Source organism: Aethalodelphis obliquidens, unplaced genomic scaffold, assembly GCF_003676395.1.
Source record: "Aethalodelphis obliquidens isolate GAN/ISIS:26980383/991018 unplaced genomic scaffold, ASM367639v1 scaffold80, whole genome shotgun sequence".
Taxonomy (NCBI): Eukaryota; Metazoa; Chordata; class Mammalia; order Artiodactyla; family Delphinidae; genus Aethalodelphis; species Aethalodelphis obliquidens.
The window spans coordinates 6,972,557-6,997,756 of NW_020838024.1; the positions used below are offsets into that span (position 1 = coordinate 6,972,557).

The following is a 25,200-nucleotide window of genomic DNA, read 5'->3' on the forward strand; positions in this document are numbered from 1 at the left end:
GTTAGGAATGTACAGATTATTAATACATAGTGCCTCTTTGTTACTTGTTTTCTGGTTGTTGTGGTAGTTCTTCTCTGTTCTTTTCTTCTTCTTCTGTTCTGTTCCTTTACAGTTTGATATTTTTCAAGTGTTATTTTTGTGCTCTTCTCTCTCTAGTTTTTGTGTATCTGTCATAGGTTTTTGATTTGTGGTTCCCATGGGGTTGATATATGTTGACCTACAACTATATATACACTTGTTCTAAACCGATAGTCTTTTACTTTCAAACACAATCTAAAATACCTACATTTTTACTCCCCTTCCCCACATTTTGTGTTTTTGATGTCATATTTTTCATCTTCATGTCGATTCCTTAACTGTTTATTTTAGTTACAGTTGATTTTACGATTTTTTTTTGTTTTTTAATCTTCACAGTAGCTTATTTAAGTGGTGAGCCGCAGTTTTTACTATATATTGGCCTTTATCAGTAGGATTTTTCCCTTCCTGTATTTTCTTATTTCTTTTTGTAGCCTTTTCTTTTCCACTTAAAGAAGACCCTTTAATACTTTTAAGGTTAGTTTATTATTGATGAACTCTGTCAGTTTTTGCTTTTCTGAAAAGCTCTTTTTCTCTCCTTCAATTCTGAATGATAGCCTTGTTGAGTAGAGCATTCTAAGTTGTAGGTTTTTTCCTTTCAGCACTTTAAATATATCATGCCACTTTCTTCTGGCCTGCAAAGTTTCTGCTGAACAATCAGCTGATAGCCTTATGGGGGTTCCCTTGTTTGTGACTCTGTTTTTCTCTTGCTTGTTTTCTCTCTCTCTTTTTTTTTTTTTAGCGGTACGCGGGCCTCTCACTGTTGTGGCCTCTCCCGCCACGGAGCACAGGCTCCAGACACAGGCTCAGTGGCCATGGCTCACGGGCCCAGCCGCTCCGCGGCATGTGGGATCTTCCTGGACTGGGGCATGAACCTGTGTCCCCTGCATTGGCAGGCGGACTCTCAACTACTGCGCCACCAGGGAAGCCCTGTTTTCTCTCTTTACCTTTAACTTTTTCCATTTTAATTATGATATGTCTTGGTGTGGGTTTCTTTGGGTTCATCTTGTTTGGGACTTTGTGATTTCTGTACTTAGGTATCTGTTTCCTTTTCATGTTAGGGAAGTTCTCAGCCATAATTTCATCAAATATATTTTCTACCCCTTTCTCTCTTTTCCTTCTAAGACTCATATAATGCAAATGTTAGTAGGCTTGATGTTGTCCCAGAGACCCCTTCAACTGTTCTATTTAATTTTTTTTTCTTTTTGTTGTTCAAATTGGATGAATTTGATTATTCTATCTTCCAGATTGCATATGTGTTCTTCTGTATCACATAATCTGCTGTTAATTCCTTCTAATGTATTTTTCATTTCACGCAGGCATGGGAGCTCCAGAGACAGTATTCTCTGCCCTGGAGCTAGCCTTGCTCTCTCCTGAGTGTGTACCCCAAAGTGAGTGCTGGCTGATGTATGAGCCTTGGTTCAGGCTGGGTCAGAGCCAGAGGGGTTAGTGCCACACTACTGAGCTGGGCCCACCCCCTCCCAAGTGTGCACAAGTGTGCCTCAGGGATGGCAATCTCTGTCCTGGGGCTAGCTTCACTCCCTTCTGAGTGCCTGCAGGGATGCATGCTGGCTGTGGAGGTCTCCTCCTTGGAGCTAGTCTTGCTTCCTCCTGAGTGGGGGAACCAAAGTATGTGCTGGCAATGGCTGCCTCCATCCCAGGCAGAGGCAGGGCCAGGTCTGAGCCAGCTCTGTTTCCTCCAAGTGTGCATACTTTTGTTGGTACTGGCAGCCTCTGCCTTAGTGACGAGCAACACTGCAGTAAGAGGGGCTGGAGCAGGAGCCCAATGTGGGCTGGGGGGCTGTGCTGGGGTAGTCCTGGCAAGCTGGCCAGAGCCCCAGTTTTCAATATGCTGTTCTGCCCTGTGACTGGGAGCCAGCGAGTCTGTGTGCAAGCTCTTCATGAGCAGACTCTTGGTTTCTTGCTAGCCTCCAGTAAGTCCCGTTTGTTTTCAGACAGCTAAGGTGGCTCATCTTCCCGGTGTCAGCCCCAAGGCCTGGGGTACCTGATATATGGCTTGAACCCCTGCTCCCCAGGGAAGATCCTTGAGCCTGTGATATCCCCCTCCTCTTCTGAGTCCCACACTAGTGGTGTGGGTACCAATCGGATCGTTTTTCCTTCCTTCCTACCAGACTCTGTTTGGCCCTTTTTTTACAGTCTTGGTTGTAGAAGAGCTGTTCTGCTAGTCCTCAGGTGGATTCCAGCAAGAGTCGCCCTATATGTAGCTGTAGTTTTGATGCGTTCATGAGGGGAGGTGAGCCCAGTGTCCTCCTACTCTGCCATCTTGACCTCTCCCTGTTGAGAAGTGTCTAAGCTTTTCGGCAATGCAAGCAATTTTTCTTTAACCTCCAAATTGTTTTGTTTCTTTTTTTTTTTTTTATAGTTTGGTGATGGAATTCTACATAAATCTGGGATTTCAAGATAGTAGATTGAATTTTAAATAGTTTGACATTTGACAATGTAATATAGAAATGATTGCAGCAACATGGATGGACCTAGAGATTGTCAGACTGAGTGAAGTAAGTCAGACAGAGAAAGACAAATATCACATGATATTGCTTAAATGTGGAATCTAAAAAAATGGTACAAATGAACTTTTTTACAAAATAGAAATAGAGTCACAGATGTAGTAAACAAACATGATTACTGGGGGGAAAATGGGGCAGGGGGAGGGGCGGGGAGGGATAAATAGGGAGACTGGGATTGACATATACACACTACTATATAAAAAATAGATAACTAATAAGGACCTTCTGTATAGCACAGGGAACTTTTCTCAATACTCTGTAATGGGAAAAGAATCTAAAAAAGAGTAGATATATGTATATGTATAACTGATTGACTTTACCGTCAAATCAACTATAATCAACTATACTCCAATAAAATTTATTTTTTATGTAGAAACTATATATATATATATATATATATATATATATATATATATATATATATATAAAATCTGTTTTGATCCTGGACCTATTTACCCTCAAATCAATTTTTTTTTTTTTTTTTTCCTCAGAAAGGAAAATCATGGGAGGATTGCCCCAGCAGGAGGTATTTCCCCTGTGTCAGCTGCCTTCTGGCCAGGGTTAGCCAATGAGAGTTACAGGTTGGCAACTGGAAGGCCCCAGAAGGAAGAATCTAGATTATTTCTCCCCTTTGCTCTCTGCTTCAGGCAGCTTCTCTAGCAATAGCTGTATCTCCTTCATTGGTCCAGCTCCTGCTAGAAAGGTCCACCTTGGCCCCAGACTCCTTGTAATCTAGGGCCCTAGGCCCAAATAATATCATCTACTCCTTTGTATTATCTCTTGAGCCTGTGGGCAGTGACCAATTCCCTGTGTTAAATTTTATCAGTTTCAAATTCTTAGTGGTTTCAGTTTCCTGGATGAACATTGGCCGATACATTATTTATAATACATTTTAAAGAATAGTAATGTATAACCCCAAATCATTATTACAGTTTGGAAGATTCCTGATAGGTCAGCACTTGGGACATCTGCATTAGTTTACCTTAGGTAATATAAAGCCAAAAAAATCCATACAATTGGGGAATTCATCAAGATTCTTTTATAACAGATCATTTTTTTTCTCCAATACTGTAAAGCACTGAAACTATTTCTGTACTGGGAATTAACTGCTGCTGGTGGTGGTGGTACGAGCGTTTTATGTGTTTATGTGCATGTATGTGCCTGTGTGTGTGTAAACACGTTCAGGGAACATTTGTTTAGTCTGCTTTAATGCTATTACAGCTAACATTTGTGTGTGTTTGTTTTCTTATCTCAGCTCTGGTAAATCCATGAAAAACAGATGAAAGCCAAATCTTTCATTATTTCTAAATCCCTGATGATGCCATGTTTCTCCTAAAATGTGTCCCGAAAGAGTGAGAGAAGCATCTGTAACTGCATACAGGTTATGTCATATTCCCCTTAGTAACATTTTGTCCATATGGAGCTTAATTCTGTAAACTACCTATAACTAGGTATAAAATTCAGACAGAAAATAGCAATTTATCACAAATGTCCAACTGGTTTCTTCTTCTTAGTGGTTATTCCCTAATCTGAAATCCAGCCCATTCACTGCCCACTTACATTTTTGAACTGTAAAATCAATAATAAATAGCAAGAACATTCCCCTAAGAGATTAGCCATGCATTCCAACTGGAAGGAACAAGTGAAGGGCACTGCCATAGAACTGTGTGCTTGGAATTCAGTGTAGGATATAAAATATGTAGAAATGGGAATGCTCCTTTAATCAAGTTAATAATGCAATGTAAGATTGTTTAAAATTCCACCTAAATCCAGAAATGCTCTTTAAAAGCAAATATTTAGAGAAATAAGTGGTTTTTTTTTTTTTTTTTTTTTTTTTTTTCCGGTACGCGGGCCTCTCACTGTTGTGGCCTCTCCCATTGCGGAGCACAGGTTCTGGACGTGCAGGCTCAGCGGCCATGGCTCACGGGCCCAGCCACTCCACGGCATGTGGGATCTTCCCGGACTGGGGCACGAACCTGTGTCCCCTGAATCGGCAGGCGGACTCTCAACCACTGCGCCACCAGGGAAGCCCAGAAATAAGTTTTTAATTAGTATAATCTCAGAAATAATGTTTGTATATTTTACTGACTTATTGATCTTCCTTTAATATAATTGAAACTGATCAGTTTAAAGTACACATTTTGAGCCCTCTTCAAACTAAAGGCTTGAAATCTGCCTTAGAATGTTGATATATTGCTCTCTGAGAAAGTGCATTATTAATTCCAAATGCATATCCAACAGAACTGTGCTACGTAGAAATATTTCAACCCAAGATACTCAATTTCCTATCTGGCTTAATTATTTTTGTATATTTGTGTGTATGCATGTATGCATATATATGCACACACACATATACATGTTTGAGAGTATGTGTATTTATATATTGTACATACCTATATATACAAGTATACATGTATATTATATATAATATATAAACTTAAACATATGTAAAAATACATACATACATGCACACACATGTACAATTTAGCATAAATTGTTAAATGATAGGGTATCATCTTCCACTCATGTCCTTATATCCATAGTTTATTTTTTCTCCATAAGTGTATTAATAGGAAAATGACCTAAAAAATCCATTATTAAAGAAATGTTTCCTATGATTCTATTCTTTACAATAGTGTACATAGTAAAATGTAATAAAACCCTTTGGCTCTCAAGGGCTTGCAAATTGTTAATTAGTAAACATTAAGTATATTTAAAAAATGCAAAACTATAGGAAAATCATAGTAAGTACCAATGCTATTTCACTGAATTCTTACCATCACTCTAGGAAGTAGTTATTATTAATTTTACTTTAGAGCTAGGAAACTCATCCAGAAATTAATTTAACCAAGATCACCTGGCTCGTATGTAGCTTACTGGAAATTTGAACTTAAATATGGGCAATGCTAAAGCCCTTAATTTTTTCATTATATAATGCTGATTTCCCTAATAAAAATCAATACAGGGCTTCCCTGGTGGTGCAGTGGTTGAGCGTCCGCCTGCCGATGCAGGGGACGCGGGTTCGTGCCCCGGTCCGGGAGGATCCCACGTGCCGCGGAGCGGCTGGGCTTGTGAGCCATGGCCGCTGAGCCTGCGCGTCCGGAGCCTGTGCTCTGCAACGGGAGAGGCCACAACGGTGAGAGGCCCGTGCACAGAAAAAAAAATAATAATAAACGATACAATAAAATTAAATATTTTGGAAGACAGCCTTTAATTAAAGGATAATTGAAATTGTACAATAGAAAATAAATTATTCATATCTGGAATGGTTTGTGAAATTTTCATAAAAGAGGAAAAATTTGATCATGTCTTAAAAACTAGGGTAGACCATGAAGAAAAGAGCAGTCTTAACATGCAAAATTTGGAAAGTAGGAAGGCACAAGTTATGTATAAGGGAGGCAAGAAAAGAAAAAAATTAAGCTAGAATGTAAGATCCAAGAGGGTCAGAGTTTGAAGATGTTGTTGAACATGTTGATTACAGCCAAATTCGGAGGGACTTATATTCCACTTCATGAAGTTTGAATATTTTGGTACATAGAAAACACTCAATAAATGTGTTTTTTGATTGAATTAATTAACTAATCCTATAAGCAATAGGGAGTGTTGATGATTTTTATTGTAGAAGCATGGTAGGATGACAGTATTGATTCATAATCATTATTCTGATGGCATTATTCAGCATGGGCAAAACTGTAAGTTGAGGGACTTCTACGTATGAAATAATGGCAGAAGAATGTAAAAGAATGGATGGATAAATGACACACTGAGAGGTTACATCAGGAAGTCAATATTTTGAGTTTCTGAAATGGAATAATTTATTAAATACTATTTTAAAAACATGTATTGAACATCCGCTAGGTGCCATGTAAACAAAAGGGGACAGAGTTACAGCCTGTAACAGTCTGTAATTATGTGAAACTATGAGAACTATGTGAAAAAGATACAGGAGTATAAGAAACAGAGTGTTTAACTATGAGATTAAGAGTAATAGATAAATCATAAGGGACATCTGGATTTAATAGAATTCACCTTTAATGAATATTGAACTTGTTCAAAGGATGCATATTGCAAAGTAGGAAACATCTGCTTTCTAGAGAATACACAGTTTTCTAGTAATAAGATCATTGCATTAAGATGAAAACACTGATAAAGCAATGCTATTATATATTTGGGCATACGTGTGAGTGTGATTATTTCTAGATATCGTGAAATGCAGTTTGTTAACCACTTCTCAATTTTTTGAGCATAATTTGTTTTATTTTCAATTGCTGTAACAGAATCTATAAAAAATCCTAATCTATTTAGGAATATATTTTGTATATATTAATATTTATATACTTATTTCTAATATTTATATAATATATTCTATAAACATACATAATTTGCATAAATTATATTAATAGCTTTGAAAATAATTGAATAATGTTAGTATAGCTTACATTTATATGAATTGGAATTTTTGAGTTATGATGCTTTGGAATGTGTACTTTCTTTAAAATTTATTTTTAATAACATTTTTATTTTATGTATTTATTAATTTTTTTTGGCCACACCACACAGCTTATGGATATTAGTTCCCCAGCCAGGGATAGAACCCAGGCCCCAGCAGTGAAAGCACCGTGTCCTAACCACTGGACCACCAGGGAATTTCCTTGGAATGTGTACTTTATACAAATGTTGTTCTTACACATAGATTATAGATGCTTTATATAGTATATAGTGTACACAATAAAATAAATTTTATCTATTGCATATTAGGTCTGTTCACACCTGGGAGAAGGAGAAGTCATTAGAAGAGTAAAAATGTGAATTTATTTTGAGATATTTCAACTTAGAATTCCATTCAATGAACATTTAGTGAATTTAAGTAACAAGTTAAAGTATGGTTGTAATTATTTGAATTAATCTATAACCTCTCTTCAGTTAAAAAGTCTATGATTCTTCATATTTGTTTCTAGATTGCTAACTTTCTAGAAAAATAAACTCCAAGACTAAAAATGTCATCAACCTAACACTGTAAAAAAAACACATTTCAAATGTAGTAACATGGCACATTTCATTCAAACGTAGTGCCAGATATAATTAAGAACATTTATCCTTTCAGGGAATGGAAGTAGCAAAACTTTCTCTTTTCTAGAAGTGCCCCTTTTTTCTTGTGTACAAACAGACTGAACACCCAATGAAGTGCTTTGTGCGATTCTCAAGTGTTAATGCTCCCTATCTCTAGCTCTAAATTTCTGAACTGAATTATGAATGTGACATGCTGATTTTTAGATGACTCCGGTTAGTTAATAAAGAATTTTACATATCAACTTTTCCGCTTGCTATTGAGAGAACTTAGAATTCCCAGCAAGATTCTCCATTCTCACTCCATAATCCAAGGCTCTTAACCAAGTTGAGAGAAATGTGTGAATAACAACAAAATCTGGCCTAGAAGTTTTTTTATGCTTTGCTTATAGAAGTGGCTAAAGTTTCCTCCCTATTTCATTGTTTAAATTAATAATTAAAGAAAACAAAGTGCTGGAATATTTGAAGGATTGACAAGGGAGCCACTGGTTGTGAAGATGACAGTGGCAATCCTGCCATGTTGGTTGCTATGAACCACATTTGTTCTTTTAAGGTGATGTCACATTCCTTTACATTTTATTCAGAGTGCTTGAACGCTGGCCATTTTTGCTTTATACAATCTGAGGAAAGCAATTTGCTATCAGTGAATATAACATGAAGATAATTAAAGGATGCCTATGATTAATAAATAAGGCCATGAAACTAATCATTTTTATTTATCAAGATATTTCTGAAAGTACAATATAAAGCTATTATAGGAAGTGTTCATATAAAAAGTAAGCCTCTTTACTTCAGTTTTTGGAAAAAGCCTTTTCTTGAAGTGCCCCACTAGAAATTGCATGGGTAGAATAAGAAGTAACACACAAAAAAGTAACATTTGAGTGCAAAATTAGTAAGGCCAACTGGAGCAAAATAATATCCCCCCAAATTTGTGATTTCTCTTTTGGGAAAGATTCTCATTTTTGCACCTTAATAATGTTTTATCTTCAGAGTATGTGGAAAGTTTTACTTCCATTATTAAAGTAACATAGTTTCAAACATGGATCCCAGACTCCAAGGTTGCCTAAAAGTTAGTAGTAACAAATGAGAGGTACTAGTAAAGACATGAACTTTTTTTTCTCATATAGGCTAATGAATTTGATCCATGGACTATTCACAATCAGGATTTTGAAAGATAAAATTTGAATTGTTTCATTCTTTAATCAAACATTTATTTATCACATAATAAGGGTTTCTTATTACCTATATTGGAAATGGCAGGCACAGTGCTACTTGGTAGGAATTCAAAACATTTGGAGATGATCCTCAGACATTGTTTGAAGGGTACAATAAAAGTTCAAAATCCTGTTTGATTAAACATTCTCATAAATTAGGTAAAATGGATTATGCTAGTAGACTTCAAAGAGTGAAGACAGAGAAAACCACGTATTTTACTACAAAGAACTAAAAAAAGTTTTAGCTGAGCTAAATCATATGAACGTATTACAGCAAACCTATCACAAGCTTTACGTTCTCGGTGAAGATGATTGTTAGATTTTTTTCCAAGCTTTTGTTAGATTTTTTTCCAAGTTTTTGTTAGATTTTTTTCCAAGCTTTATTGTTTTATGCTAAATTTGGTATCTTAGTGACAGCATTGATGGACTGCCCGCCTGTGTGTACTTCTAAAATGGGCTGCAGCTGCTTCCCAGACTAACATCTTGGCTTAGTTTCCACATTTTTCTACTTGAACATGAAACATTACTGGAGTCCCAAATACTGGCTATTAATTGCCTCCCCTAAAATGTGGGGCAATTCTAAAATTCTGAATGGATTGCTTTTAAATTCTTTCACCCACTTCCTGGTTAGTTATCGCTCCTTTTGTATAATTAAACCTTTTTTTTTTTTTTCCAAATACTTTTTAGAAAAGCCAAGTCTCTTCCAACTTAAGTACTCCCGTACTATGGTACTTAGTATATAGCATTTCCATTTCCAAATGTTGGCGGTATAGTAGAAGGAAATATGTGTTTTTAGAGTGATTAAGGCTACACATATTTGTGTGATTTTTAAAATTTTTATATGGACTTTTCATAAACCATATCTTCCTGTTTGCATGAAACTTGCCATCTAGAAGTGTAAGATAGGTTGGAAGAAGGGGCTGAAGCATACGTTGCTACTCTGAGATCTGAGAAAGCTCAGACAACTTTGACTTATAATTATAAAGGCCTTCATCAGGGTTTTAAAGGGGACCCCAGAACTGATTATTACAAAGGCCATGTGTGTATCATTTCAAACCAGTTATTAGATCAATGTTTTAAAAAAAAGCACTGGTTTAAGAGTAACCCATTTTCCTACAATAAAATAAATATACAATATTTAATATTTATTCCTATATTAAGATATTCAGAAACTGATTTCTAGGTTATAGGAGCTGAAATGGACAAAGAAAATGTGAATTTCCCAGATCATTACAAAAGCATGCTTGAGGGTAAATGAAAACCAGTGACGTTAACTCTGTCTGGCGGTAACTTTGAACGCCTTAGAAAAAGGTGTCAGAAATTGTTGAAAATAGGATAGATTTTTAAAGGCACAATTAATTCTGCAATGAAACATTTTTCTCTTATTTGAAAGTCTCATATAAAATGCAAAGAAAATTATTTGGCATGTTCATTCTGGAAATTCAACATTGAGATTAACATTCAAAAATCAATCAGTGTAATTTCCCAGGATTAAGTTAACAGGATTAAGGAGAAAAATATATGGTCATTAAAATAGATGCAGAAAAGGTATTTGATAAAGTCCAACACCTTTTCATGATAAAAACTCTTAGCAGTTAGGAATAGAAGGGAACTTCCTCAATTTGATAAAAGATATCAACAAAACCTCTAGCAAGCATCCTATTTAGTGGTTAAATATTGAAAGCTGCCCTTTGAGACAAATGAGATAAGAATGCCACTAACACCACCTCTATTCATCATTTTTCTGGGGATCTTGGTCAGTGAAATGGGGTTAAATAAATAAAGAGGAAAAGTATTGGAAGAGAAGAAAAAAATTGTCATTATTTGCATATGATATAATTTAGAAAAACTAGTAAAATTAATTGATAAATTCAGCAATGTTTCTGTATACAATATTAACATAAACATTAGATTTATTTCTAAATATAAGAAAAATTTAGAACATGAAAACTATATACTTATAACTTTTAGAATAGCTTTAAAATACATTATATACCAGGAATAAATTTGACACAACATATGTAAACTCTCTACAAACAAAACTGCTAGACATGAGAGAAATTAGAGAAGACTTAATAAATGGAGAGAGGTACCATATCCATGGTTTGTAAGATTCAATATTGTAATAATATCAAATATACCCTAATAGATCTATACATTTAATGGAATTCCAATCAAAATATTTTGGTGGAAACTGACAAGCTGAAGCTAAATTATATATGGAAAAGCAAAAGACTAGAATAGAAATGACAATCTTGAAAAATAATAAAGTGGGGAATCTGACATTTTCAAATATCTAGACTTATAAAACTCTAGTAATTCAGGAATTATTCAGAATTTAATGAAGTAAGAATAGATAAATAAAGCAACACAATAGGAAAAAAGATGTTGTTTGCAGTAAATGGTTCTAGGTCAACTGGACATCATATGGGAAATAAAAGTTAAAAATTGAAGCTTACTTCAAATGATTAAAAAAGAAATCATGTCTCCATGAACTGTAGATCTAAATGCAAAGGTAAAACTATGTGTCTTCTGAAAAATAACAAAGGAGAATGTCTGTGGTTTGAGAGTTGATAAATGCTTCTTGAGTTGGCTACAAAAACCCTTTGCTATAAAAGTAAGACTTCTAAAGTGAACTTTATTAAAATTGATTCCTTCTGTTCATTAAAAGTCACCAGTAAGAAAGAGAAAAGACAAACCACAGAGTGCAAGAACATGTTGGTAATACTGAAAAAGGACTCATATCAGGAGTATGCAGAGAGTTTCTTAAAATCATTAAGGAAAATACAGACAACTCAGTCTAAAAGTAATGGGCAAAATTATTGAAGAGGCATTTCGCAAAAGAAGATATTCAAATGTCCAATATGCATATACTAAATTGCTCAATATCATTTGTCATCAGAAATTCAAATTAAAACCCTAATGAGGTAATACGAAAAATGAAACCGAATGAATTAACTTAAAATGAACTTAAAAAATTTAAAAGCTGAAAATGAAAAATTCTTGATGAGGATATTGAGCAACTAGAACTCTTCCATTCAGATGGTATTTATGTAAAACGAGCCAGCCACTTTGGAAAACTGAATAGAAATATCTACTAAAGCAGAACATTTGGGTGCACAAATTCTATGACCAGGCAATTCTACTATGGGTGTGTACCTAACAGAAGTGAAAACCTGCGTGCACTCAACAACATGTATGGGAATGTTCATAAGAGCAGCTGAACACCTGGTATGACCAAGTCAATTGTGGCATACTCACACTAAGTGATGCCAAACAGTAATGTCAGTGGAGGCACTGCTGCTACACACAGCATAGTGGATGAATTTCACACACATAACGTGGAGCAAAAGAAGAGTCGTAAAGACTAGGCACAGTAGAGATCTATTTCCATACAGATCAAAACCAGGTAACACAAAGAGATGGCCATAGAAGGTAGCCTCCTAGTTACCTTTTGGAAGTAAGATAGCAACTTGAGCGGACAGAAAGGAGGTTTCTGTGATGCTGGAATTGTTCCATTTATTTATCAGAGTGGTGGTTATATAGGTATGCTCACTTCCTGATCATTTATCAAGCTAAACATGTATACTTTGCTCATGTTGTAGTGTGTAGAAAAGACTTCAATAAGTTAATTTTATTAAAAATATATTTGGCATTTCTATAAAGAAGATGTCACTGAATTATTTCCTTAAAATAAATTTAAAAAAATGCGTATTTCAAATCAGAGAGCTGGTATTCCTGGTTAAACATCAGGTTTGTGGGGAGGGTTATGTGAATTACTTGGTGGAGAAATAGAATCTTTAGTTTGTACAACTTAAAGCAATTTCTCTAGTGCCAGAAACAATTCTACTCCTTGTTCACAGATGCTGAAATAAAACCATAAGTGGGTTAAGCAACTTACTAATCATCACAACCAGAGGAACATGAAACAGGAGACAGAATTATTAAAATCCTGCCAAGATTCTCTATTCTGTCAGAAGCTCTGTTGGCAGGTTCTTTCCTCATTTTAATTGGCATTACATTATTTTTTGAAAGTTCTGATTTTAAAGGAGACAATGGATACTAGATAATTCTCCCAAGTATGAGAGCCATGTTCCATAGATCAACCTGTAGGCATTTTGTAGTTAGTAAACTGATGATGCTTTTAGAACTGCTTATGGTTTTGAACTTCAAAAAATGGCTACGCAATATCACATTACAAGGAGCACTGCAAAAGGACCCTTCTCCCTTCAACACGGCTTGTGCTCAGTGTTCTGTGGCTGTTTTGTGCTGTGCTCTTTATGTGTTTTTAATTATTATTGTTTACGATGATGATGTTTTAATTGTTGATATAGCACCCTGAGCATATGGGTGGAAGCTTTGTAATAATTGAAAAATATTATTATAGTAGTTCCTGGAAAGTAAAGAAATCATCAGGGCTCCTTTGAGTTCTTATGGGAACCGATTGCACCAAGAATCAACATATTTCCTGTGGGGAAGTAGGAGGTAAGATTAAAAAGCACATCTTTCGCTGCCTTCAGTCGAGTCCCTGCTGCTCCCACTGCCTTTGTGACTAACAAGGTTTACTTATTTGCTTGGTTTTGTTTAATTTGATAACTCCCAGTGTCAGCCCTGTTTTCCCCACAATCTCAATGGCATTTTCTAAGCCTGAGAAATACACAAAACATACACAACATATGCATGTTATCAGTGATAACATTCCTTTTTGATGGACATTTTAACTTTATGCAATGTCTGTAACTATTATTACTATGAAAAAAATTTATTTGTTAACTTTTATGGACAAAAGAGATTTGCAAAAATTTGAGCATTTATGTGTGCTGTGATTTGTTCACTATCTTTTTTTGTTACATCATAATAGTTTTCATTGCTATGAAAGTGATAGTAATCGAAATTTTCTTGATACTTTTGTTCATGCTTTTTTTGTGTGTGGATAAGAAAACAGTGGTTGTCCTAGGGGAAAGCATGATGAGTGATTATATTCTTTCAAATGCCTTCCTATGTTTTCTGCTGAAGTGCAGGCAGTATTTAATGGTTTCAAAAACTTCATTTGACCATATAGGTCAAATAATTCTTGTGTTCCTTCTGTTATGAAACAAAGGACCATGCATTAGGTATTATCATCATCTGTAGATCAAAATTCTTATTCTTAAGATTGGATTATAAAATGTCTGCAATAAAGACAAGTTCTACCTAATATTTATTGATTGATTTTATTTTTTAGAGGAAGTAGAATGTGAAGTATTCCGATTGATCAATTTTCATAGACTTCAGGCAGATGAGAGTAGGAAAGAGAATTTCATGCTTTTTAGAGATTTTATACAATAAATAATCACCTCAATTTTAACTAGAGAATCCTATTAATCAGCTAACAAATGTTGTTACTAGTCTTTGCGTGTCTGACAACTAAGAATGACTTACTTCTATTGATGACTACTTTAAAAACAAAAAAGATACCTCAAAATGGAATTTGCATTTCTGAAAACATGAAAATCATCAAAAGTTTTTTATAGAAAACATTTGCAATTAATACTATAGTTCTACAATTTTATCTTGAATTTGTTTGAACGATTAAACATGAGGGGCTGTAGCACCAAGATGTATTTCACAGAGAATATTTAATGTATAATTTTTTAAATTTTATATTGATTAAAGAATTTGAAAATATGCTTTTTAAAAGAATAACTTCAAAGGAGAATAGAATATACAAAAATTAATCCCCTAAATATAATTCTGCAGGTGAAATGTACAAAATGCATACATTTCCCTGACTTTCTTCTGAGGTGAGCACAGCCATTAACTATTCACTGGAAAGATTGACTTTACTATATCCTGACAGGAGCTAAAACACAACCCAAGATGGGAAGATTGTGGGAGTTTCTAGAAGAGATACTAGGAAACAAATATTTTTCCTTATTTTCCTGATCGAGATAAACATTTTGCAAACTATGAATTCACTTTTTATTTCTGAATAGAAAGAAGGGAAGAATTCTAGAGAGCTCACTGAATATCCTATTTTGTCCATTATTCGATATATTAGTTTAATGACACACATTTCAGCTGCATCTGATATTCTTTTGATGGTATACCAGGAATTCTTGAACTGTAGAAATGACTATTCCACTATTTCCAAGTAGACTTGACTCCCTTTTTCTTCTGCTGTATCCCTTTTACAGTATCTATCACATGTTATGCACATTAGTTTACACATTTATCTCTCTCTCCATCAGATTGTGAATAAACTATGTCTTCATAGCCCCAGGACTTTCCCAGTGCCTCTCCACAAGTGTGTGTTCAGTAAGTGATTTGTAAATGGTTACGAGGCTGAATAAATGCTTTAGCAAACCATACCTCATTGACCTAGAGGTGTGTATATAACATCTTAGTGCCAATTTGGGAAGCTATTTTAGAGGACTGTCCAAGAACTAAGTATAATCAATTACTTTGGGGTAGTTGGAATGCAACTCAGTAAACAACCCTGTCCAAGTAATAAGTTACTGAGAGCATTTACCCAACACCAATTTCAAATTAATGAACCACAATGCATTTTGGCTGTGAGTATATCAAATTAGGAGTAACTGTGCTTAGAGCCACAGAGGTTTAAAAAATGCAGATTCTACATGAGGTTTGCAAAAGTGAACAATGACTATAAGATATACTAAGACCTCTATGAAAATATTTATCAGCACAAATATAAGGAAATGCCAAGTTTGTTATGGATTGGTATTGGTCATAGATACTGACTATACGGTGATGCAAAAAATCCAGGAAACTTGCATGAGAAGAGCATCTTGATAAAACCAAGATAGAGACATCTCCTACAGCTGAGAGTGCAGCACTAAGGCACTAGACTTAATATAAGAACTTTATTATACGTACACATATTTTCCACTAGAGCTCCAACTAATTATATCTTTGTTTTGGAAGTTTGATTATGACATGGGGAGGTTTTTCTAAGACATTGAAGATGCAATTTTAATATTTCTCTTTCCTATAGTAAGCCAATTATTTCTTTCAAAATCTTACATGACAGCTAAAGGAACAATTCATTAGTGTAGTCGTAAGAGAGGAGTCAGAAATAATCATGCTGCTTTTTGGAACTAGAGTTGGAGCACATCACAGTGGGCACAGGATTAATGCTGCTGTGCACCAACCTTTAATGGGTGTTTTGGGTACATGGTGGTAGGATTGGGGCTGACTGGGCCATTTGGACATTCGCCTATGCCTTACAGTATTGCTCTTTTGGCAGAAGCTGTAGAGCTTCTTTCCAAGTTTGCATCTGGTCAGGGACAGAACTCTGTTTCTTGTTCTTTTATGCTTTGTCTCTCCACATCCCATTATCACACTCTGGATGAATGCTCTCTCTAGGTTCTGTGACCTGAACCCTTTACTGCCCAGTACAGAAAATGAATGTGAGAACAGAACTCAGCCCCTAACTCTCTACTGCATCCTTTAAATTCTCTCACAGTTTTCTTATAACAAATTAGGGAACATACACATACAGGATGATGGAAACAGTGGTAAAAGGGAGAAATTACACAGATCAGGCAGATGAAACCCAGACCACTTCCAATTCCCTGCACTCATGTATTTCTTTTCATTCTCATTTTGGATACTTTCCCTACGTTTCATTTCACTTTTGTACTTCGGCCAGCACACAAATTCAGCTGCAGATTTTTTTTTGTTTGACCTTACTAAGAATGAATCCCAAATTCCTATTCAAATGAAAGCAAAATTTCCAAATATAGGGGTTGGAGTCAGTTATGAACACACAAAGGTAGAATCAAATGAACGAAGTAAGAATAAAAAGTAGAGAGACAGGAAAGGAGGATGGAAAAAACTTGCAGAATTAATGAAACAGAATTTGAAAGCATATGATAAGTTCTGTTAACATGTTCACTGTAAGTTAGGTGACATTTCTCTTCATCTTTGTTATGGCTGCACAGGCTCAGTTTACCCCAGTTATCGTGGCAAGCTGATTAAGAGGTCTGAAACCCCATCTGTCATTAAACCGTCTCAATGTATTATTAAAACAGCAAAACGACTTTTCCTCCAGGCAAACAGAATAAAACAAACTGCAACAACTTATGCTGTGTCTATACAACACAGAGTGAAATGGAAAATTCTCATTCTCCACTTATTTTGATCAATGTGAATAATGAAATCTGAGAGCTGAAACCACATTTTTACTTTGTGGACTGCAGGAGCCTGTGTGGTTGTCATATCTTGGTCAGATCAGAATACTGTGTCAAATATTTTTGGTTGTTTTGGCTTTGGCCCAGCTATATATTGCAGAGAGACTTCAGCTGGTTAAACTTCATTTTCTTTAGTTTTTTTTTTTTTAAGTACATTGCCCCATGAAATAATATAACAAAGGAAAATTAGGTATGCTTCGATGGAAGGAATGTAAAGAAATCAGTATTATTAAGAGTATTTAGATTGATAGCCAAAAAGATGGGGAAGAATTAGAAGGAGTTTAGGAATCTATTTTCTGCAACTCCATTAATCGTTCATTCATAAAACATGAATGGTACTAGGTACCTTCCAGTATTTCTGATACATATAGAAACTATAGTGCCTTCTATCAGGAAGCTTGAAATCCAAAGAGAGAGAGAGAGAGACAGAAAAAGAAGTGATTGCTTACAATATAATGGGGAGGAATAATGTATGGGTTATAAGCTACTGCAGGATGAAATGGGAATAGACGTGGGGTTCACAGAAGGTTTCCCATGGAAGTTGATAATGATCATGAATACTCACTACGTACTAAGCACTAGATTAAGCTCTTTGTGTGCATTAACTTATTTAATCTCTAGTAAAACTTTGAGAGAGGTACTGTCATTATACTCCTTTCACATATGAATAAACATGTTCAGAGAGACCTTTTCCCCAAAGCCCCTAAGTAGACAAACAGATTTGAATCTAGGTCTGTCTGATTTTACAGCTGAGGGGTCTTAACCTCTAGGCTCTAGTTTAAACTAAGTTCTAAGGGACAACCTATGCAAATAACTTTCCACTAGGAATTGCAGTCCTAAGTGTATACGTCAGGGGGTGCTCATTTGTGTACATAAAGGGTTAAGACAAAGAAGTTTACTGTAGCATGTTTTGTCTTTTTTTTAAATATGCAATTAGCTAATTGTCCACTAATGAGAGTATATCTTTAAAAAATCTTAGGCATTTATAAAGGATGATATCGAATACTGAGAGAAGAATCAGCCTATCTGGATTAAAAACCTAGCTCTGCTGTTTCCCTGCAGTGTGAACTTGGGGAAATAGCTGAACTTTTCTGTGACTCTGTTTTCTCATCTGTAAAATGGAGATGATAAGAGCATCTAACTCATTTGTGGGAATTAAAGGAAACAATACAAATAAACCACCAAAAGTGTCTTGCACATACTAAGTGTTCAATAAATATCGGCTAGTATTATGTAATGGACCTTCTGTATAGTTAAAAGGAACACTTATATGTACCTAAAATGGAAAGTTCCCAAAGACATATTTCTGAGCGTAAGTAAGTTGCAGACAGTTGACATAACATGATAATATTTATAAACTATATATTTTCATAGATACATATCATTTATATAAGCACATTTTAAAAAAGACACCTGACAAAGTTTTCCTCTCTCTCTCTCTCTCTCTCTCTCTCTCTCTCTCACACACACACACACACACACACACACAAACAGTCCTTCAAAGCATCAATACAGCTATCATAACTAAGTCTTTACTGATTGTGTTTACGCGTGTTGGTCAGGGGAAAAGAATGACTTGAGTGAGGGAGGAGGGAGGACTACCTGTTAAAGTTACTCTTTTCATTTGCTTTGACACAAGCATATACACATATAAATATGTGTATGCCTTTCTAAAATTGGAGAAAAATCAAGTTTTGTTGTTCCATTGAGAACAAAAATACATTCTGGAAAGATTTCACATGTGCTCCTGCCAAATATGGCTTTCATCCTATTTTCAAACAAATATTGATGTCTTTTGCTAGCAGGACTCTTTAAAAGAGTAATGAAGTATAAATGTTTTCCTATCACTAAAATTATGTGCCCCTTTGGGGAGATATTTAGATTTTCTTAATTTCTTTGGGGTTTCTTAGCATTCGTGATTTTGATGGGTATTTTTGAGTAATGGCACTGCTGTTTTTAATCCCTTCATCTCTGAGGGTACAATTGCTACCATCATTTGCTCTTTGCCCAGATGTATGTTCTCTATTTCCTTCTTTGCTATTAGAGCTGGGCCACATTCTGACTGTTCCCACAGGAGGACATGGCCAACCTCACACTAGTGATTTTTGTGCATTCTTTCTCAAGCTATGTCAGTCATTTTGCTCATACCACTAGAGGAGTTTCAGCAAAGCTTGTGAAAAGCATAGCTTCTCTAGAAGTGTGGGAAATGATCAAGTTCTTGGAACATCAGGAGGAAGTAAGATTTCTGGGAAAAACAAAGCTCTGTTATCAACTAACTTTTAGAGGTTCAAGAAAATGGATATCTGTGTCTTGATGCTAGATCTGTCATTTTTTTGGTAAGGAGTGAAGGATTCTCTTTTCAATTATCTTCAACCTCTTTTTCAGATATTTTAAATTGTTTATTTTGGCAGAGAATGTGAACATGCATGCATATAAATATATGAATTCGTGTCATATCTATATCTATCTATCATCTGTCTAATCTAATCAATCAAGAGTGCCAAGCATAGCATTTTTTAAACGCCAGAAAATACATTCTTTTTAATTTTAAAAGTTGACAGTTTATTTTTAAAAGAAAGTAACTTATTTTCAAGAAAGTAATTCCAAACAGAAAGTATGCAGTATGTCTACAGCATTTAGGACATTGATTTATTATTTGAGAGTTATTAACTATCTGAGGTCCTAGGTAACAAAAGAAGAAAATATTCCACTTAAATATCGTAGTGTAACTAATAAAATAAGTGTGCACTGATTTTGCAGTTTACAAGGCTCTTTCTCATTCCTCTTGTATTTTTATCTTTATGCAAAAAATTATAAAATCAGTCAATTACTTTTTATTTTATTAGAGAAAACTGATTATCTTTTTCAAAGATAATCAGATTTTCAAAATTACATGTCATTTTTTCCCCAGGACTCTAATATTTATGATTAATGGAGAAAAGTTTTAAAATTAAATCACTGCTTTTCTTATAGTGATAAGCTACTTTGAGCAGAAGCCTTTTAGGTTTACATAAATCTGCAAGGAACACTGGCTTTAGAACAAGAAGGTGTACCTTAGTATTTTTCTATTGCTAGCTGTAGACTTTATAAGTTAGTATAACAACAATATTTTCCATTTAAAAATAATCTTTTTAATCATAGATTTTTCAATCATCTTTTTGTAATCTATTTTAAAATAACATTTATTTTTTCTGCTTTTTTTATGTCTAACATACAAACCTAACTTTTTCCTTAGAAAATTTAGAAATTATAGAATGATATAATCCCAGAGAAAATTAGTCAGTTGGAATTCTATCACTGAGAATAAAATAAGTTAACATTCTGGTTTATATATTTCCAGATTTGTATATAGATACAGCTTTAAAATAAAGGTGCTATGCAGTAATGTTTGATAACCTGCTGCTTTAAATAATAATATAAGTATTTTCTAGATTATTAGATGTATTTTTAAATGACTTTGAAATTGTATGGTGTTTAGTGGTATGCGTGTATCAAAGTTTTTTTTGTTTTGGTTTTGTTTTGTTTTTTGTTTTAACTAACTTCCTATTCTTTGTCATTTATATTACCTACTAAGTTTGCTTATAAATTAGGCTTTCAAACTATCTTTGCTCAACACAAATATAACTTGGTATTTTTTTTTTGTATCTGAATTAACTGTTCATGTTTGTTACACATTTTCTTTTGGGATATTTCTTAGGCATATTTTCATGGGCTATTGATTTATAAGAACTAATTTTATATTGAGGTTATTAGCACTGTATCTACTCTAATGTTACCAATATTTTTCTTAGTTTGTATTTTATCATTAAATTTAGTTTTTTTAATTCATAAGTTTAAAAATATATTCTTATTTTTCTTTCTGGTATATATATATATATATATATGCACATATAAATATATATATATAATTAGTATTTAGAAATGCCTTTCCCAGACTAATCTGAAACTTAATTGTGCCTTCCTCCACTACTGCTACAGTTGGACTCATTCTCTTTGACATTTTGATTGTTATAAAATTTGAAGAATGTATTGGTAAAGAAGAAAGGAGAAGGTGAATTTCAACAAGTTGCATTAAGACCTAGGTAGAATTGATGAGGCTTGAGGGAATGCCGAAAGTTTAATAGCTGGGATCATGGGGAACTAGAAGAAATGTGATTGATGTCTAGGGTGGATAAATAAATATTAGAGAATATGAGGAACTTGTCATCTGAAAAAGAGGAAATAACCTTTGTCAGAGAAAAAGCACTTTTAAATTGGAATGATCACATCACGTGACATCTTTTCAGCGAAATAGAGATACAAGAATCTTCTGAAAGCAAAGATTTGGAGTGGAGGAAGAGTGAAGTTGCACTAGACTTTCAGGTTAAGTTCAAAGGCAAGTACTTCCGTAGTGCTGCAGAAATTCTTAGCAGTGAAAGAAATATGACAGGAAGCAGGAAAAAAACAAACAAACACAAAGAAAGTATAACAGTAATCCTTAATATTATTTAATGTTGTAGTTGTTTTTATAGATTGGATAAGGACTTGATGAGAGCTATGAATCCTCCCCTCAGATAAATGCATGTTTATACTATTTTGCAAACAATTTTAGAAAGTGAGATGACTCTCTTACACTGAGTTAAGGACCTTTACTTTAGGGGACATATAAGACTTCCTCCCTAAATCTGTAGCCAGCCTGAGGGAGCCTTATATCTAGATGGAAAAATGGAATCTTCAGAAACACGATAATGTCATATTGCAGCATATGGGTTTTAATTATAAAGAATAAAGTGAGAATAAATGGAAAGGCATAGAGACATGTTCACTTTCTTTGGTTATTACTTTGTTTCTTTTTTCTACTCCTCAGGCTGCTCTTTGGGTGGGTATCTTCTCTCTTCCTTTATATCTATACTTCTAACGGATGTGGGTATATTCCTTGATTGGCAGTTGCCTTCACCCTTGAAGGCTAAGCATGAACCTATGAACCTATGAAAATGAGAGATAAAATCATTTATCAGAGTGGCTTCTACTAAAGTACTTAAGCTGAAAGTCCAAAAATAGGTTGTTCAGTTTTCTACATGATCCCATCCATATTGTGATGACAACAGGGTAAGCAGGTATACTGCAACCAATAAAGGAGTGTATTTGACTCATGTATACTTCAAACCTAGCAAAGACTGCATTGAGAATTGGTAAAGAACATGACTCATAATGGGAACTCCATTTGTGATAAATCCCTTGTCTTCATAAAGGATTCAAAGGAAATTAACTCACCATACTATTTACTGAAAATGTTTGTTGTCTAAGGCTGTGTCTATCCAACTGAAAATGAGCAGAGTACATTATTTTCTGCTGTTCTAATGCCAATATTAATGTCAGTGTGGATTTCTTCATGGTCGATTTGATAATTTCTTCGGAGATGGGCCATTCTTATAAAACAATAACAGGCAACTGGAATCAATTGCACTGTATTGACAAGGTTTATTGTTTTCTCTGAAATCATTTGAAAAGACATACATGTGAATTTCACTCAGAAGAAAACTTTAGTTACAAAAGTCCTTATGCTCTGTGTCTCCCCCCAGAAACATTTGGACCTTTAGAAACATATTTTATGTATAACGTGAATAGGGTATTAAATATATAGGAGACACTCAGGTAAAAATGGAAAGATTTGAAATCATAAAAGTAACAAAATAAACCCCAAAAATGTGAAATGATAATCTCAAATAAGTTATAACAGAGATAATTTGGAGTATTTAGGCACTCTCTTGTCTCTAGACATTTAATGCTGAATTGTGGTGAACACTGCACTTCAACAGAAATTAAAACAGCCTGATGTGATTCCATCAAAGATGGAGATGCAGGTAAAATTAGTTATCTCCAGGCTTTATGCACAGATGAATATGGCAATAGGAAAAAAAAGCTAGTACAGATAAACTGAAGGAAAGGCTGAAGCTTGCTGTGCATCTGTAGAAGTGATATATGTATTGATGCGGTACAATATGATGATTGATTAATCTTTACCAAAACAATTTAGTATTTTAATTATGTTCAATTTATAATTGAGAATACATATTCTTTAAAAAAAATCAGTTGTAATCTCCCCTCCTTCCCCACAGACTGATTCATCCAGGGTTCTCTACATAACAATGTAGACGTAATAATTTAATCATAAAGTAATTTACAAAATCACTTTTAAATTCTTGAGGACTTCAAAGAGCTAATAAAAATAAAATTATAGGGCTTCCCTGGTGGCGCGGTGGTTGAGAGTCCGCCTGCTGATTCAGGGGACACGGGTTCGTGCCCCGGTCCGGGAAGATCCCACATGCCGCGGAGCGGCTGTGCCCGTGAGCCATGGCCGCTGAGCCTGCGCGTCCGGAGCCTGGGCTCCGCAGCGGGAGAGGCCACAACGGTGAGAGGCCCGCGTACCGCAAAAAACAAAAATAATAAATAAATAAATAAATAAAATAAAATTATAGAACAAGAGGATATAGGGGTTACAGTAATGACACAAACATAGCAAAATAAAGACATACAGTCCATGAAGATCTCTACATTATTTTTTTACTTTTAAGTTTTGATGAAACTAAACACTAACTCATTAGCTTAATCAGCAATCCTGTTGCTATAGGGTCTGAAGGATGCTAAGTCAGGCCTGATATTGGGAGATGGGGGACTCCTCTAATGGGCAACTTTGGCTTGAAGATTCACCAACAGCCTTGCCAAGCTTTCTTAAAACTGCCACATTCTCTACTACTCGTGCACCTGACATTCCTTTCTTTTCTTTCCCCTCACAAGGGTCAGCCCTGCATACTGTCAGTTTTCCCACCCTCCTCCAGCTCCTTCCCCAGTTTCCTTCACAGATGTTTTCCCTAAAAAAATTTTGCACGTCTAATTCTGTCTAGGGGTCATTTGCTTCTCACAGTACCCAAATAACACAAGTGGTATCAGGAGTTATCCAAGAAAACAAGATAAGTATTTAGGACTGGCAACTCATCGCCCTGTGGGTGAAGAGGAAGGATATTGTTCTGTTTGGTAGGTGGGGCAATGGTACTCCCTTGTACAAAGCAATGTTAATTGCTAAGGATTTCACTGCTGGTGGCAGGAAAATGTCTCTGTGGAGAACAAGTCTGTGATAGGGGATGAGGATTCAGGCATTTGAAAGTTTTTTGTTAACAATGCTTTTAAAGACAGTGAACTTGGCTAGTTCTTTCTAAGTTGTATTTATGCCCTGCAGAGGGATAATAGTAAGAGACTGAGGGCTGTTAACAAGCTTTGGTATCTTACAAAGAGGCCCTTATTTCCTGTAGTGAAAACACAGAGCTGTTCAACAGGCTGAAGATCTAATAGAGTTGCAGGGCTTCAGAGACATTTGAATGATCACCCAGTGTTCTGCTTTGTTATGCCAAAGCCAGGGTGCTGGCTGGGAAAACTTGGGGCCCTGAGACATAGGATGGGGATATCTTGATACTAGTTCTGCATTTGTCCATGAACCTTCTGGGCTTCAGAGGTGGACTACCTTCCTGAGAAAGAGCTATCACTCTTACTGAAGGCCTTGTGGCCAGCCTGGCACTGCTCTCCCCCACCAGCAGCTGCTTGAGCAAGTAGCAGCTGGTAGTAGGCACTGTGCTCTGTCTGCTGGCTCCTCTGGTTCTGGTTAAGCAGCTGATGAGCTCAGCTGAGCTGGACATGAACTGCATGTGTCAGCTGCACAGCTGTGGAGGTGATGATGCCATCATGGTGCTGCTTGGTGGCCTTGTCTACTGGTCACCATCCTGGTGCTGGCTGGCCTGGCCATTTGCCCTGCTTGGCCACTGGCTGCCATGTTGTCAGTAGGCATTGCTCTGGTTGCCTCAGGCTCACTCTTGCTGCTGGGTTTGCTGCTGTATCAAGTGGGTGTGATTGGACACTGCCTACCCTTCTGTGTGGCTGCCTGCCCACCCCCTGCTGCCCAAGGTGACCACCACAGTGGCAATGGAAGCATCTTCAGCATCTCACGATGGTTGTCTGCTGGCCAGTGTCATGCAGCCACATCCAGCCTCATATGACCTAGCCAGAGCCCTTCTTTCCATCACTTGCCTCAACATCCTGAGTGGTGTGTGTGTGTGTGTGTGTGTGTGTGTGTGTGTGTGTGTGTGTGTG

General features: G+C 35.6%; 1 pseudogene; it reads left to right on the forward strand.

The window, feature by feature from the left end:
* The first annotated feature begins 1,717 nt into the window (after nt 1–1,717).
* On the forward strand, nt 1,718–25,106 carry LOC113612659 (transmembrane protein 125-like; annotated as a pseudogene).
* The last annotated feature ends 94 nt before the right edge of the window (nt 25,107–25,200 follow it).